Source organism: Stegodyphus dumicola, chromosome 7 (genome assembly GCF_044657685.1).
Source record: "Stegodyphus dumicola isolate Sdum_Otavi_A_Nest chromosome 7, ASM4465768v1".
NCBI lineage: Eukaryota > Metazoa > Arthropoda > Arachnida > Araneae > Eresidae > Stegodyphus > Stegodyphus dumicola.
The window spans coordinates 208,974,433-208,993,165 of NC_140774.1; the positions used below are offsets into that span (position 1 = coordinate 208,974,433).

The 18,733-nt window shown below is 32.1% G+C and overlaps 1 protein-coding gene across 11 annotated transcripts in view; it reads right to left on the bottom strand.

The window, feature by feature from the left end:
- Nucleotides 1-18,733, bottom strand: part of LOC146996625 (uncharacterized) — a 243,990-nt gene that overhangs the window by 187,123 nt on the left and 38,134 nt on the right. For 10 of the 11 annotated variants that reach the window (XM_085821315.1, XM_085821317.1, XM_085821310.1 and 7 more), the window contains 3 exons: nt 17,409-17,523; nt 16,208-16,334; nt 9,683-9,800 (listed from right to left, as the gene is read on the bottom strand). The gene's annotated coding sequence lies outside the window, so the exon portion shown is untranslated. Of the gene's footprint in view, nt 1-1,548; nt 1,685-9,682; nt 9,801-16,207; nt 16,335-17,408; nt 17,524-18,733 lie in introns of those variants that run through there. The other variant, XM_085821316.1, reaches the window with a different exon arrangement.

Sequence of the window (18,733 nt, forward strand, 5' to 3'; positions counted from 1 at the left end):
GGTCCCTATGTAATTCAGGAAATCAAAGGAGTAGTATTATATCTTAAGAACGAGAGAGGGGAAATCTGTAAAGCAAGTCCCGACCAGGTGAAAAAATACTATAATCCAAATGATTTTGAAATCCTTAAAAGTTTCTTGCAGGACTCAAGTCTAAACGAAGTAGAAGGTCCAGAAATAACAACAACTATTCCACCACCCAAGAAGCAGAGAACTGAAGAGAGACCTAGCCCTTCTACAACCCGGACGTCGGTATCAAAAAGAAAAAATAACTTTCAAACTCCAGCGTTTAAGAAAAACAAGAATACAGATGCACCGGGTAAAGAAACCGTGGTAAAGAGCAAAACACCACCTACAACGGATTGCAGGAGAAATTATACATCAAGAAGAACGTGCACACGGCCACAGAGTCAGGTGCCAGCAAGGCTGCCGTTCCGGAAACTGAAACGGCAACAGGAGGAACAAAAATATCAGGAACAGAAGAAATTCAAGAAGGACTCCAGACCGGAGGACGTCAAGACTAGCCGTCCCATGGAAAAACGGAAATTCCAACAACCAGACGATTACTCCGCCAAGAGGCCATCATGTAGAGGACGCAAAAGAAAAACTAATGTGGACGACACTCGGAGGTCAGTAAGGAGAAGATTGACGTTCATGAAACCTCTAACTTGGGACCAATATTGCCAAAAAAGAATGACGGAGTTTCAAGCATCGAAAACTCAAAGATAAGTTAAAACCTTCTATAATTTTTTTTTTTTTTTCTCTTTTGTTCCGAAATGTTATGTATAAGTACGAAGTTCTATGTTTTGACGAAAGTCAATATGTCTCGGTTGAGACTTAGCTTTGTTTTACTTTATTTAGCTAAGGCAAAAGTATTATTTTCTTTAAGTATAAAAGCTAAAAACAAGCATTTTCTGTTGGTCGAAAGACTAATTCTGTTATGTTAAAGCCAAAATTTGGCCGAAGATAAAAATAACTTCATATTCTTGTATTAATAAGAATTTTAGGTTCAGTGCCGCCAGCTTGGCGAAGAATGAGTAAAGTAAAAATTTATTTTCTCTTATTCATTGTATGGTAAATTGTAAAAATTATATGTATTAAAATTTTGTAAATGTACGTAAATACTTGAATGTTATGTAAAAGTAGAATTTAGTCTAGAAGCATAAAATTTTAGAGGCTAAAAGTAAATGCTCAAAAGCAATGAATTCAAAATTTAAGTATTAAATTGTAGATAAAGTCATGCTTTAGAGCGAAAGCCTGCATGTTTAAAGATGAATGAGGGGGAAGTTAGAATGAATGTGTTTTGTAGGGTTCTCCACCTACACTTGAATTTTTAAGAATATTAAAGTAGCTCATCGAGTTGTAGAATGTCAAGTAAGGTGTGTCTATTTGGTCGTTGAATTCTAACAAATCATGGTGGTTAGGGGAAGTGTTGTAAGACTAAAACAGGAATATTTCCGTTTGACACCACACATGGTGGAGAGCCAGGGTAAAGTTAAATTAATGCTTGAAAAATTGAATGAATGTGAAGTAAGCAATAACTAAGAAAAATGAATCGTGTAAAAACAAAAATTTATTGTGTCAAGAAAGTGTGAATTATAATTTATTTAGAAAGATACTGATACTTATTCCTTCCAGATGCTGGAATGAAAGACCAAGATTGATTGATGAAGTCCAGGAAAAGTTGCTGTAAGAAGAGAGAGTTATAACTATCAACAGAATTTTAGTATACAATTTGTCACATAAGATTTTTTTTGTGTAAACGAGGTTCTCGACAGTTAGTTCAGAATTAGAGAAACTTACAACAGGTCGTTTGTAGGACCTGCTTCCAAGTTTTCTAAATTCTGGCAGCGGCAAATGTAGGGTTTATATTTATTTTAACTAACATTTATTTTAAGTTTAAACTATCTTTCCTGTCAAGCCTTACTTTCCCCTGGAACTGCCAATGCCAGAGTATGTAAATTTTGGTAGAACGCGCAAGGATTCTAATTATCAGTGGAAGTATTCTGATTTAAATAGAAAGGAAGCGAGTTCGAGGGTGTGATATTCTTACTTCACGAGCGCGGAGGTAGTTGGCCAGAAATTGAAGAACCCCGCATTTCGGCCTGTGTGCTTGCCTGGAAGTAGTGTTAATCGTTCAAGTGATCTTCAAGTTTGCTGAATTAGCAGCGGTATTGTAAAACGCGGTGAGTTAGTTACTTTTAGAGAGCCTCGTAGTTAGAGTTTTGTCTTTAGTTTCTTTTCAGGTTATTATTTTTATTTGACCGCCGAGTTGGCGCAGTTTGTGAGCGTCAAGAGCACGCACTTGTAATTTATTACGTTGAATAAAAAGGGACTTAAACCCTTAACAAGACTCTGTCTTTTATCCAGTTTTCACAGTCACCTCTTGGTTGCGTGCAAGTTGGAGGCGCGCAACGCTACAGTGTTAATACATTTTTTTTAACTTAGCCCAGTTCCAACTTAATTCACTAGACAATTTCATATATAGTGTGTGTGTGTGTGTGTGGTTATGGCAAAGCCTTAAGGGCTATCTGCCTAAGGGGAGGGATGCCTTCGTGGAGGACTTTCTAAGGGAAACTGGCTCGTATACACATTACACATGGGGAAAACCACGAAAACACCCATGCAGCCAGCCCGTTCGTGGGATTCGAACCTCGGACCGAACTACCAGTGTTCAGCGACTTTACCGCTCGGCCGCTGGTGGGCTCCAATTTCATATATAGACTATTTTTCAATTTCTTAGACTAAAATGTTCTTTTCGCAAATGTCAGTTTGCATTAATTTATTTACCAATTTATTTTCTTATGAATGAAATCTTTTGAAGTACTTTACAAAACATATATCATTACCAATATACCTATATTTACAGAAAGAACCAAAGAGTAAGAGACATTTTACCCAAATCTCCACTACAATTTCGAATATTTTAACCTTCTTCATCACAAATACAGAAATTTCTTCGTACAATACTCATCATAACAGTTAAATATTCCTTACTAATACACATTTTAATAACTCATTTTCAATAAAAATTACACCCAAATGAGTATTACGTTTTCTTATAATTGTACATATATGTTTGCCTTACAGGAACTTTCTATGCATTTTCGAGAACTGTAATTTGCTAAATATTACCTTTTTCTGAGTGAAAAACTCCAAAGACCATCTAAATCATTCATCTTTTCCTGCAGTATTCCCACAGTACACAATAACTATCTTAGAACTATTTTCTTAATATTAAGAACTAAATATGAAATAAACATTTTTCACTGTAGAATATTTAAGGTTTTACCCAAATCAGGATATAATCTTTACTGAATTTAAGTTATTTACCCAGAATTCCCAACAAATGTTTAGAAAATGTGGGATGGAAAGCAATATATTTACCTAAAAATGAGTCTTAATACATTTTTATTTTTTCCAGATTTACTATCAGTGGGAAAAACCTGAAGTTCACTTTATATACCCTCATCAGTATACACAGAAAAGTCATGAACCTTTCTGTAGTACAATTAGCCCTTTACATACGTTTAATGTTAATCTAAATAATTTTAATTAACTTTCAACTAGGATTTTTAAAAGAAAAGAATATTTATGCGATGCATTATTAAATTACTCCCACGCGTTGTTAAGGAAAATGTAATTAAATATTCACGTACACACTAAGAAAATTCCACTCGTTAGGAACAGTAAAACATTACCAATACTTAAACGAAATGTAAAACCGTGTAATGCATTAATATAAAACCTGAGTAACAAATCATTTCTTATAAGCAGTATACGGTTAAAAAGAATTTTCTTATAACTTATCAACTTTTAAGAAGTAAGAGTAAGGTAATGAACCAACTTTTTAGAAATGCTCTTTTATTTTCTAAATCTACCCTTTTGTAGTAACAACAAAATTCAGTGATACCACTATTTTATTTTTATGTAGCATGCGCATTTCTCCTAACAGATGAAAACCCAGATATCTCACTTTTCCAAAGATTTAGCTTTAGACTTACTTTCAAAGGAAAAGGAAAATAATTTTACTTATAAAACAGGATATCTTCTACTAAAAGACCTTGAAAAAAAATAGCGATCACATCTGTATGTAGCACTCAGTGATTTAGTTTCAAACCAAATTTTGATATTGTTTAATCCTGCAAGCAACAATTTTCACCTTCGAGTTAAATTTTATACGACTGCAACATATTTTTCAATGACTTTCATACTCACATTGTGTAAAAAGACTTCTAGTTTTGACTATTTTAATTTATAATATTCAGAAATACACTGATTATTTTCAGAAAACGCCATTTCAGAATCATATTTTACCACTCTGAAACTTTTGAATAACACTTTCCACCATAATGACAACCAGATACTTCATTATTTTTTACAAAAACAGGAATTTTTTTTTTTTTAATTCCTCTTCTAGAAATACTAATAAATTCTGCTATAGAAAGAAGATTCAATTCCTATTGTAACTCTATACACTATTTGCAAAGAGAAAATACACTTTAGATGATAACATGGCATCATATCACCCATATATTTTTAAAAATTTAGAACAATTTCAGTATGGCAAATTATCTACAGAGTTTTCAAACGCGGATATATTTCTGAAAGAAACTACCTAACATACCGCTCATTTACTTCTAAACCATTTAAATAAAACCAAACAATTAATAAAATATTTGAAATTTTGATAAAGTTTAGTACATCTATACAGTTATTTAATTCATGAAGTACCAAATTTTGAAAATAATAAGAGTAAAAACATCACTATTTTAGAATTTAGGAAGAGATCTTCAATAATGAGAGTGAACATATACTGAACTTCATGCAAGATTTTTATCGTTTCATACCAAACATTTCACTGTTTCATAGATTCTAAGAACATAGCCCAATCTTTTTCAAAGAATACAGTCAAAAGTCGTTAATTCGGACACCCATAATCCGGAACTCAAAGCTAAAATCTTTCTGCACATGCGCCGCGTTGACGCATGCGCGCAAGACATTTACGACTGCGCATATGTGTCTGCGCAAGCGCAGAATACGTTTTCGCGTGCGCGTTTAATGTAAAACGAACGGTATAAGCTAAAATTATCTAATTATCTATTTCAGTTAATGTTGATGATTGCGTTGTCCCTTAATCTTCAAATTGGATCCGGCTTATTATTTTTTGCAGACTGTAAGAGCAATTTTATAAAAGTAAGCTTGAACTTTCGATTATGTCAAACAGAATTTCCGATGCTGGAGCTCCCAAAGGATCTAGAAAACGAAAGTATGCTTCGATGTCCATGAAACATAAAACGAATTGCTATAAAAAATGGATAAAGGCATATCTTTTGTTTATCTAACGGTTCCGAAATCTGTTTATCAATTTCACGCTGCTCTGCGCGGGAGGGGGGACGTCGCGGCGCGCAATGAACTGGAAGTTGATCTGTCAGCACTATCGTTATCTTTAGGGCAGATGTTTTCATTTTATTCGGCTTATAATTCCTTACTAAATGTAGTATTTAATCTCGATGTACTCTCTTTGATATGATTTAAATCAAATTCCTCGTCATTATAAATATCACGAATACAAATCAAATAGTTTTCTGGTTGCAATTTTCTAATTTCGGCTATGCGTAAGGTATGCTTTATGCATGCGCGCGTTGAAAGAAATGTTTAATAAAGTAAACAAATAAATATTAAGCTTCTTTTTTTGTAAATTTTGATACCCTTCAGATCATAATTGCTCATTATTTTATAAATTACGGTTTCATATTTTTAATTTTATAATTTCTGATTGCCATCTTACCAGATTTAAACTGATGATCTATAATCTGGAATCGCCGAAGTCCCGACGAGTCCGGATTAAAGACTTTTGACTGTATATATCATTTCACATTAATTAGAGAGTGCCATACGAGTTTAATTGCAGGTGCTTACTGAATGACGCTAAACCTTTCAAAGAAAAAATCAAATATTTTTCATCTTTCATGAAAATTTGTGAATAACAATATTTCATAAGAGCTAGAATATTTCATAAGTGCAATGAAACTGTATCAAAAATAGAAAACTATTTTCCAAAATATGAATTCCCATTGGAAATTTTAGATATCCTTATGTAAAGTTATATCCGAAGTTATATCACTTCAGTCGAACTTGAAGGCCAACCAGATTTATTACATGATTTGATACATTTCTCGTATTTTTTCCGAAAATAGAAGTTTATATTTTTCATACGCAAACTATTACAACGAATTACTGACATTTTATTCCCATATTACTTACCATTTTTTACTGCACAAAACTATTGTAAGTTCCATGTTCGAAGTTCAGCACCCATAAATTTCACATAATACTACAGTTACACAGTGCAAATTATAAGATTTAAGATTAATTTCATATGTAAGCGATGATACAATAGAGAATATGGAAAAGGCATTAGTGATATGGATAGAAGACGAAAATCAAAAATGGATTCCAACTGATACTAATGCTATTACAAATAAAGATTTATAAAACACTTAAGAACCAGTAACCGTCGACTTCACTAGGAGGGCGGAGAAGGAAAGTATCTTTTTCTGTAAGTCATGGTTGGTTTGAGAGATTTAAACAAAGACATTCTTCACATAATCTAAGATTGAAATTAGAAAGCACATCAGCTGATTCGGATGCAGCACAACAATATCCAGCAAAATTTGCTGAAATCATTGCCGTCAACTCCTACACTTCTGATCAGATCTTCAATGCTCACCAATTTGAGTCACCTAATTTGAGTCTGGGTTGTTCTGGAAAAAAATGCCTGAAAGAATTTATTTAGCTAAAGCTTGCAAATCAGCTAATGGTCATAAGGTAGCGAAAAGTCGTATTACAATTGTTTTCTGTTGCAACACTTCAGGCGATTATATAATGAAACCATTGTTTATTAACAAATAAAAAAAACTACACTACTAAAGGAATAAACATAAATAACCTTCCCGTTTATTGGATGGCTAATAAAAAAGCATGTGTCACAGCCATAGCTTTCAATGAATGGTTTCTTAACATGTTTGTCCTAGATGTTAAAACTTATTTAAGTAAAAACGGATTGCCTTTTAAAGCTCTTCTATTAATTGATAATGTACCTATCATCCTCAAGATTTACAACACGAAAATATAGAAGTTGTCGGTTTACCAAAGAATACAACTTCCTTATTACAGCCATTAGATCAAGGAATAATTTTGACTTTTAAGGCATTGTATATCAAACAAATTTTCAGGTATATTTTTAGAACAAATGGAGAATGATGAATCTCTTACTCTTATGGATGACTGAAAGAAATTTACAATCTTAGATTGTGTTAAGCATGTTGGACTGTCATATACTTAGATTAAACAATCAACGCTAAACGCAAGCTGGAAAGCAATGTGGTCGGATGGTGCTAAAGACGAGAATGATAGATTACCATTAGATCACGAATATTCTCAGACCTAAATTGGTCCAAACTATAGGAGGAGAAGGTTTTGAGGATTTAGCTCAGGCAGATATTAAAGAAATAATGGCTGGTGAAGAACTAAATGAGGATGAGTTAGCTAACATAATTCATGAAACAAACATGATGAAGACAATGATTCTGATGAAGAGCAATCTTAACCAGTTGCATTCACAGCAAGAGCCATCAGCGTAGGACTTGAATTGGGAAGAAAATTAGGTAATTATTTTTTACAATATGATACAAATGTTGAATGAGCTCTCCGATTCTAACGGGAGCTTAGTAAATGCTTAAATCAATATGAGGAGGTTTACAAAGATTTGAGAAAAAAACCATAGGCAATTGTTAATTACGGATTTCACTACAAAGTCTTGTTGATCTGAAATCTTCCCTAATCTGTCAAACCATTGAAGCAGAATCTTATCAAGAACGATCATGTGATGAAAGTGACATTATACCAATCAAGAAGAAAAGTGATTACTTCATTAAAGTGATTGAACTTATAAAAATTTTTTGAGTAATCTTATATTTTCCTAATGTAAAATAAATTAAATATACACTTTTATTATCTACATATATTTGTTATTTTATGAACAAAGTATAACTTTATTTATTTTAAGGTGTTTTAATTTTGTTTTATCTAACTAAATTATGCGCATTTAGTGGGTTTTTCATTTTACATAGCAAAATCCAAGATTTCGATTTACACAGTTTTGTGCGGAAACCATCTTCCATGTAAATCGAGGGATAGGTGTATATAACGTGCATCTGATGTTCTTGCAGACGTTGGCTGATGGGCTCGGGTTCCAGGTACATTGTGAATTTTAGGTTTCGTTCAAAGTAAATTCAAAGTGATTTATTTCTCTTCTAAAATTCATGTGAGTGATTTCTAATGTGGTATTTCTGTGTAAATGAGTGTGCAAGATTCACTCAGCAGCCACAATCATATTCAGCATTTTGATAAATAAGTTCTAATACCATTTTTTGCTACGAAACTGGTCGATAACTTCTAAGAAGTCGGTCCAACAAGTCTACTCCACCCATTCCTTCATTAGATAATTTTATAATGTGAGGTTGGATAACATCAACTTCCTTTTTTTAAGCTCGGACACATCTTTTTGCTCTTTCTAATGGTTTGTGAGTGATAACATTTGATGGAATAGTTACAACAGAACTGTAATTTCAACAGCACATATACAAATCGCCCAATTTGAAATTTTGACATTTCTTTTGCTGTTTTAAGAGGACTTTATTCCATTCTTGAATCTTGTACTGTGCCAATTACCTTAAAGCCTTTGTTAGACAGATCTGTCAGCAGACTGTGCGATGAAAAAGAATTATGGAAAAATACTTTGTTTTTCTAGATTTCAGAGACAACTTTTGACCTAAGCTGCAAATTTTCATTTTTCAACTTTTCGGAGGGTCTAATAAATCCTTATGAAGCAGATGTGGTCATTTCTAACAAAAGAAACAAGCAGATATCGGAGCACAAAACAGGGAAATACAGCTGAAACCAATTACCACATCCCCCTTGGTGAGAGAGGTCATACCCTCTTCCAGTCTTCTGCCCCATCCTTTCTGCAGATAAATGATACACCATTAATGCCTCTAAAAAAGGGCATGTTTACAAGATATGAGCACTGAATGTATTTAAAAATCTAATAAAGAAAAATATACGTGCGATATCACTGATTTTGTATATCGTTACATGCCAATTTTACGCAGTCTTGAGGAAATATTTCTTGTTATTATTTCAATTTCTTTTATTAACTCATTAAACTTGTCCTTTGCAAGTATAATAGGGAAATGTTTGGGTGGATTTGAATTTTTAGGAATTTTATAAAAATTTTTCCTTAAGTACTGTAAAAATCTTAAAAAAAGCTAATTTTTAGAAATTTTTCTATGCTGAAATATTCATATTTAAAAAATAAATTTTATGTCAAAAAATCAATCATACCTTCTATAGTAAACAACAATTTTTTCAAACTGACAGATATATTTTATTTTTTAAAAAATATTAAACATGATGTTCCAAAAAAAAAAAAAAAAGGAACATAGGCATGTAAAAGGTTAATAAATCTATTTTAAATATGCTAATGAGTTAATTCAATTCATAGACTTCTAACTATTGTTTTCAAAGGAGATAATATAAATAATCTACTAGAAAACAAATTACAATTTTATTACTTTGCAACTTTAGTGCAAGAGGCAATTAATTCATTACTTATAATTACCTCATATAGATGTAGTAAAACTGCTCCATTACAGTGATAAGACTGCATTATTATTGTAATAAGATGACTTGGTAGAAGTAAGTTGCAATGGATTGGCGGTGGTTCTCTGCATCATAACCTGAAGACAACATGATTGCATAGTTAAAACAATGGATGCATAAAAATAAACTTGCAGACATGGCCTAAATTCCACAAATAATTTTATTTCTGGATAATGCACATTATCACTGTAGGTGCGGTATGCACCTCCCAATTTTGTATAGATTATATCATTTTAAAGGACGAAAATTAGAAAAGTAATCTCTCTGGCAAGGCGACAAATAACAGAGCAATAATTTTTGTAACTAATCAGAAAACATCTGTCAGCAATGCTGATTAGCATTGCGCACTCATCGATGAAGTTTGAACCCAACACCTGTACATTAAACTGCCATGTGATCTGAAATGGAATGCTGTATAAAAGCTTAAATGTGCGCAACTCTCTCTTCTGTCATCCCTTCTGCTTCCATACGCTTGTGCTGCCTTGCTGCAGAGTTTACTTTTCACATCGATTTTGTGTGTCTGCGTATACTGAAAAGTGTGCACATCTTCTGAAAGGTTCTAATGGTGTTTATAGTGAAAAAAGTGTCAGCGAATATTCAAGTTTGGTGCTTTAATTTTGTGTTTTAGAACTGTAAATTCTTCAGAAAAATTATAATTCAATGGAGATTATTTTGGAAATTTTTCAGTGTTCAGTTTTCAGAAAAAAGTAAAAATTAATAATGAAAACAAGATCACATTCAAAAGAAAATGAAGAAGAAACTGAAACTGCCACAGTCAGTGTGGATAAATTTCAGTGAGCCATATTCGATGGAACAAATCATGGCATTCCAGTGGATAAATACTTTCTATTGTTTGAAAAGAAGTGTGACTCTAAAAATATCGGCAAGAAGAATAAATCCTTACTGTTTTTTGAACATTTAAAAGGCGAGGTCTTAGCATTTTATTTAAGAGAATGTGTTGAGTTAGAATGGAAAGTAAGGAATAAATTTCTTATGTATTTTGCTAGTGGAGAAACCCTCACTTTTAGTGACTTTATTAACTGCACTTACTCCAAATTCACTGAGATTGACAAATATTATAGACAAAAGTTAAAATTGGCATCAAGTCTAAAATTAGATGACAAAATTATCATTGATGTGTTAAATCAGGATCTGCCTGAGAAACAGAAAATGTAAGCACAGTCCAAGATTGGATCAACACCGCTAGGAAATTGTTTCCTACTTCAAGTTCGTCTACCTCAGCTTCATTGGAGGAACCAAAATTTGCAATTCCAAGACCAAGTATACATCTAAGTTTTTACAAGTTTAGATATAGGTTTTTAAGACCATTTTTCAATCCTAGGTACCACAAACATCAAGAAATTCCTAGCCACGACAACTGTCTTATCTGTATAGATCATTTCCTTCTTTAAGTCTAGTCTAAACAATCAAAATTCTCAACAAATCGAACCAAAAAAGAAGAGAAATTATTTTAAAGTTAAGGCATAAATTAATTAAAAAGAAGTCCCTGCAATGCTGGACACAGGGTCTCTAAATGTGATATCTGAAAATATTTTAAATTCTTTTGATGCAAAAATTGAACTTACTCAAAATAATCCTAATACTAAATTATGTTCATTATCCATAGGTCTTGTTGTAACTAAAGTAATTAAATTACTATGCAAAATAGGCAAAATTAGTAATACTATAGTATTTTATGTTGCGAATTCTAATTTATCTTATTTATTATCATTATCTTGTGTTTCATTATTTAAATTGCAATTACATTTTAATAATTATGAAGTGTATCAATTTACATTCATGATAAGTAAAGGTATTCAATTAAATAAACTTTCTCAGACTAATTTTGTATGTAAGAATAGTGTTAAGTACTGAAATTTTTATAATTATGCTGAATATAGTGAATTTGATCAATAGCAAAAATTATTAAGTAACTATAATCATATATTTGCTAAAAACAAATTTGATGTGGCTGTATGAATATGGAACCTCCACGAGTAGTCTTAACTTCAGAATTACCCATAGCCTCTCGATCCTATAAAGCCTCTCCTAAAGACAGTGAAATTAATAGATAAACAGATGAATTATTAAATACTAGTATCATAAAACCTTCTTTTAGTCCTTATGCTGCACCTGCAACTTTAGCTTTGTTAACTGATGAAGAGAGATAAACAAGCAAAAACTAGGTTATATATTGGTTATTTGAAATTTGATCAAATTACCAAAACAGACTGTTAACCTATTCCTAAAATTGATGTTGTGTTAGATCAGTTAACAAATGCAAACATTTTTTCCATATTGCACTTAACATCAGGTTATTGGCATATAAAATTACATGATAAAGATACTGAAAAATTGGCATTTACTACAAATTTTGGTATTTATGAATTCACAAGATTACCTTTTGGTTGGAAAATTTCCTCAGCTGTTTTTCAAACAGCTCTTGGACAAATTTGAAACAATTGTCAGATTCAATTTCCTTTAAATTATTTTGATGACATTATAGTGTTTTCCGCACATTTTGATGAACATCTTAAAATAATATTTGATATATATGAAAAACAAAATATAAAATTACTTTGTTAAAGAAAAAATAAATTTTCTAGGATATGAGGTTCAAGCAGGAAAATATCAGCCCAGTAATGCAAATATTGAGGTTATTAAAATATTACAACCTCCCTAAAAATGTTAAAGAATTACGAAGATTTTTGGGAAGTATAAAAGTATATCATAAATTTATTCAAAATTATGCAATAATTAGAGCTCCTTTAACAAATTTACTTAAAAAACATACTCCTTATAAGTGGACTAACGACTGTCAAATAACTTTTCAAAAATTAAACAATGTGTTCATTTCAAGACCCATTCTAGCTTTGTTTAATCCAAAATATCCATGTTATGTATTTGTAGATGCATCTAAAGAAGCTGCTGGTGCAGTTTTAGAACAAAATCCAGATGGTAACCTACATCCAATTGCTTCCCATTCTAGAAAATTAAGGTCTTAAGAACAAAATTATGCAATTACTGAATCAGAATTTTTAGCAATTATTGATGCCATAGATAAATTTTATTATTATTTACACGATAATCATTTCACTGTAAATACTGATCATGCTGCTTTAGTTTGGCTTAATAATATTAAACATCTTACAGGTAGGTTATTCAGATGGTCTTCGAAATTATCTATGTATGACTAAGTTCAAAAAAGGTTTTACTAATGTTGAAGCTGATATGTTAACTAGAAACCTTAGTTGTCAACATATAAGTTTGCAAGTTAATTTATTATCATTAGAAGAAATTAAAGAACATCAAAATTTAGATAATGTCTCTAATCCTAAATATAAGAAAATTAATGATGTATTAATTACTAAAAAACAAGGACTATATAAAATTGTTATACCCATATCTCTCAGAACTAAATTACTTGAAAAGTTTCACTTACAATTTGGTGATATTGGTGTGTCCTCAATGTCAAATTTATTATCTCTTCAATTATTGACCAGGAATTGTTCAAGATGTTAGAAATTACTGTAAACATTGTGAAGTATGTCAGTTTAATAAGAAAAGTAAAAAAAAAAAAGAATTTGGTTAATGCAATTTTTACCATCCCTTAATGAACCTTTTGAAATATTGTCTATTGATACTGTTGATGGATTAAATTATTATAACTCTACTAAAAACTTATTAAACATTATTATCAACCATGCTATTTAGTATACCTGGACTTTTGCTTCTAAAAGTGTAACTACTGATACTTATACAAATTGTTTTTTTGTTATAAATTTTTCAAATTCAAGTAAAGTAAATTTTAAGTGATAGAAATGCTGCTTTTATGTCTTCAAAATTTAAGCACTTGTAAGGTATATCCTAATTTTATTACAGTTATTTTTAAGCTCCTCTCCTGTCTCTTCCGGCTTCAGCTTACAATTCCTTACCAGAATGAGTTTTTAGAATCATGTTAAATGCAAATGACAAAAAGTAGTATTTGAGTCGATGTTCTGCTGACTTCGAGAGAGAGAATTAGGATTCCTGAATAGCGTTTGTTTGCTTACGTCTCTCTATGCTGTTACTATGCTCCTGTATTACATGCCCTTGACAGCTTTGCTAGCTAATTTAATATTAGAAGCCAACTTAGAAATTGTGTTAGCTTTGGCTAAATCTCTTTAGATAGTCATTAGTTAAGTTCTTATTTCTAACATTTTTGAGTTAAGCTAAGTGGAGGCTTTGTTTACGTCCTGAGAAAGGGACCAACATTATTTTGAGCAATAAAGAGTAATTAACCCTTCTTGAGTTTACGTTTCTATTTTTGGACTTAAGCAATTATTCACTTAATAGTTCATTAGGTTTTTCAACATTTAGTTAATAGATAAAAGTAAGGAAACCTACATTGACGCCCGAAGTATTTTTGATGAACCATGCTGTTGGAAAATGAAAAATTTACGCTGACCCTTCGACCTTTCAAATCTTGCAGCCGCCAGCAAATCCTATGGAGGAATTCCGTTTCATCGTAGAAACCATGCGAGCAGCTATGAAGCCAGTCGTAACATTCCATGGCAAAGGTTCTGTGATAACTTTCCTAGAGCAGCTGGACCTGCATTTTACTATTCATCCCAGAAACCAGCTGCAGAAAGTTACAATTGCTACAGCTAACCTAAAATGCCAAGCCCAGAGTTGGTTCAAGGGTATCGGAAAGTTCCTGTTGAGAGATCCAGGATCAGAAAACTACACATGGGGAAACTTTAAAACCATTATTGACAGTGTTTCCCACAGTCAAAGACCGTGCAAAGCTGGAGGCAGAGCTATTTAGTAAATATCAGATGAGCATCCAAGATTTGATGGACTTAGAAAATTCAAATATTTAATTTATTGTATGGAAAGAGGCCAGATAACCATTAATCAAAGTGATTTTGCCACACCTGCTTCCGTCGATTCAAGACTTCCTGGAGGTGAAAAAATGCCCAGACCTTGGAAAACCTATTTCAGCTGGCTATGAAGTTCCAAAGCAGATGAGCTGCTGAAAACACATGCTCAAAAAATTTCCATCAGTATTCGAGGTTTTCGCCTCAACAGAAACCTCAAAGTAAGCAGAATTCTTATTGGCAGGCAGGGAAAGCTAAAAAAGATAACAAGAAGACGGGTCAGTCGAAAGTATTTGAAGATCACAGTAAGAAGCAGCAGAAGCAAAGGATTTAAAGTGATCAAGGTGGCCGAGAAGAGAGCCCGGTCATCCCCTGGAACAAAAAAAAAAAATCCTCGGAAATTAAATTAGGTAGTTGTACAAAAATTGTTCTTTGTCAAGAATTCATATTTTACTGAACAATGCTCCTTCCTACTACCGCCTTACTGGACACTGGAGCACAATGCAGTTTTGTGGAGCAAGACTGCTTTAAGAGGAATTTTCACATTACAGATAGTTTAAAACTACAGGACAGAGGGTAATTGCTGCACAAGGAAAACAGTGTTGTCTGCATTTGAAAAAGTAGGGCTGCACGTGCAAATAAAGAATGAGATACAAAAAATTAATTTTCTGGTAGTGAAAGACCTATTAACTTCAGTTATTTTGGGGGTCGACTTTTACACACAGCAAGTGCAAAGTTAAATTTTAAGAACTCTACAAGTCCAGATAGATACTGTTGAAGAAGAGGGGGCCATGCCAGATGTTGACCTCAACCATCTTCAGGAAGAGGAGAAAAAGACAATGGAAAATTTGGTAAAACAATTTCGTAAACTATTCAATGAGAAACCTGGTTTTTGTCAGGTTGTACAGCACGAGACAGATGTAGGAAATACTCCCCCAGTCTGGTGTAAGGTGTGGTCTTAGTGATAAGACCAGGTGAAGGAAGAAATCTTGGAACAGCATATTAAACAGATACTGGCAAATAAAATAATTGTTCTGAGTAGCAGCCCAGTAGTTTTATATAGAAAGAAAAATGGCTTCCCACCCCCAGATCCGAATTTATGGAGTGCTTTTTGAATTTGATACAACACTTATAGGAGAGTTAGAGGCTAGTCTGATAAATTATCTGTGACTTAAGCAATAATATACATGATAAATCGATAAATTTGCTAAGAAATGTAATTTATGCAAAATTGTAGAAATAACAAAAATCATTAAATATTTTCCCATTATTGGCAATTGTACCACAGGCGTAAGTGTTTGCATGTCAATGTGAACTGACTGCACAGATGATATTTGCGGTGGCGAGAAACTTTTATTAAACCCAAAGTATTTAAATTTTAATACCAGAACAGTTTATTAACATAGTTGTTCTTTTTGAAATTGCAGCAACACTTTCCAGTAGATTGCTTTAAGTAGCACCACTTCTTTTTAAAATAATAATTTTAGACTTTTTTCATTATTGGATACTGCAGTTTTAGGTTTAACATGCAATTTTTCTGTCTTTCTGAAAGGGATACGAAGTTTAAACGAATGCAATTATAAAAGAATTTCAAAATATTTGTTAAATATAAAAAATTTATTTACATGGAAAAGTTATGACCAATAACTAAAGCAATTCTTATATATGCATGTCTTGTTCGAAACATTGTAACAGTTTGTTTCCACTTCAGAGGTCTGCCACAGATTTTCTGAACAAGGGACAAGCACCATTCTGTAATTGAGATTTAAATTATAAAAAATAATAAATAAAATATATTTAAGCATGGTTTAAAAAAATTATGTGAGAACAAACTTAAAATACACTGTTTCAAAAAGAATATACGTATTTCGAATGCATATATTTATTAAACTGTATGACATATGAATATGAAACTTTACACACATATCTACGAACCTCTCAATCTCAGATTACAGATGTTACAGATGTTCAATATGTCCTCCATCAGTGACACGAACGATATCACATCGATTCTCAAATTCCTCCCATACTCGGGCAAGCATGTCTGTCGTCACTGATGTTATGACAGTACAGATACGGTTCTTTGCATCTTCAAAGTTCGGTAGGAGTGGTGGTACATAAATATTGTCTTTAATGAAACACCACAGGACGAAGTCACAGGGGGTCAAATCCGGTGACCTTGGAGGCCAGCTGAGATATGCAAATGCCACACGTTTGCGTTTGTCATTAGGACACAGAGCCTGTAACAAATGTAACTTGTACGGCTTCATAACTAACCGACGTCTCAAAAATACGCCAAATTGTTGTTGTAGGTAGTTGTAACTCCCGACTGGCACGACAAGTTGATTTTGAAGGACTTCGTTGGAAAGGAGTTTGAATTTGTGTAACATTTTCGTCAGGAATACGAGGGCGGCCAGGACTCTTTCCTTTACATACACATCTTGTATTTACAAACTGTCGATACCATCTGCGAATGTTCCACTCATTTGGAGGATCACTTTCGTATCTCATCTTGAAACGACTTTGCACTGTAATCATGGAATTGCATTTCACAAACTCGAGAACACAATATTTCTGCTGCGGAGTAGCCATTTTAAACATGTGACGGTTACCACGCAAAACAGAAGACAACTGACATCTAGCGGCTATTAATATAAACTAGACTATGTGTTCGTTTCAAACTATTGAGTTTGGACAAAATAACACTTTTTAGTAAGTATATTCCTTTTGAAACACGGTGTACATTGAATACATGAGATTGCTTATGCAGGTGTATGAACAATATCCACATGCATATATCTTTAAAAGACGATGGCCTTTACTTACCATTCTAAACCACTGAAGAATACATTCCTCATGATAAAATGTCTGCATGGCAAACATGTCGCTTTCTCCGTTTCAGAAAGATCTTCTAAACACACACGACAATTTATTTTCTTATCTGAGAAAGAAATGTAATTAAAAAAAATTTTTTTTTAAAACCATTCTATAAAAGAATCACTTCATATAACATATAAAAGAAAAAAATACTTGTTCTAGCTTTTAAAATTAAACTGATTTATTGAATTCAGTAGCATTAAAAGAAAAATTATTCAGATTTCTAAAATAAAAGAAAATTCATTAAAAAAGTTTTTTCAATGTAACAAATTTCATGAATAAGTAAATCTTTCTTCATTTATAAATAAATAAAAAAATTCTATTATAAGCATTACTATACCATCAAATAAAAACAACACAAGTGTTTTTCCCTGCCTTAATGATCTAGTACCTCTGTTTTTGAAAAGCATAATTTAAGTATACAATTTTCTAAGCATAATTTCTTATACTAATTAAGAGTCCAATCATAATTGTTTAATGCACAGTGCCCCGAAAGTCTTTACCTGGCTTTTATTTTTGTGTGGGTCAAACACATATACTTCCAATTATAAAACTGTTTAAAATGATGCAGGGGTTTTGATTACAAAACTGTTTAAAATGATGCAAGTAATTTTGCATTTTTAAATTGAAAGACATCAATTTCATAAAAATTATGAAATTTTACCTTTCATATGTTCATCCAGTCCCTCCCTATACCTGTTAGAAAAATTTCAGAATAAAACAAAAAATGCTTGAATCGCATACAAAAAAAATGAAAAAGATATTCGATATTAAAATCTGAGATCCTAACGAGCTGTACACAAATGAAAGAGCAAAATTTTTATATTTGTACATAACTAAAAATAAAATTTCAGTTAGGAAAAAGGTTCTTGATTAATATGCATTTCTATCGATATTATTCTGAAAAATACAGATCAACATAATATTTTGCAAAATGCAGATCTCGTATACAAAATCTTGTAGAATTTCCATTACATATATACACATACCTATAGATCATATCGGCAAAAATCTTTACGTAGTACAGTACTCGCCACTTATTAAAATTACTATCTTTCCAAGCATATTCGAGTTTAATTACAAACCATATCAGTTTTAAACTTTCAATGTAAATAATGACTACCAATTAATTAATTTAAAAGCATTAATTCAAAATTAACACTAAAATTAAACTATTTATGCAATTTGGAAACTTATTTTTTACAAAACTACTTTTATAAAACTGATGAAATTTCATCCCTTACAAACAAATGTTCTATGTGTCCTCCCCCCCC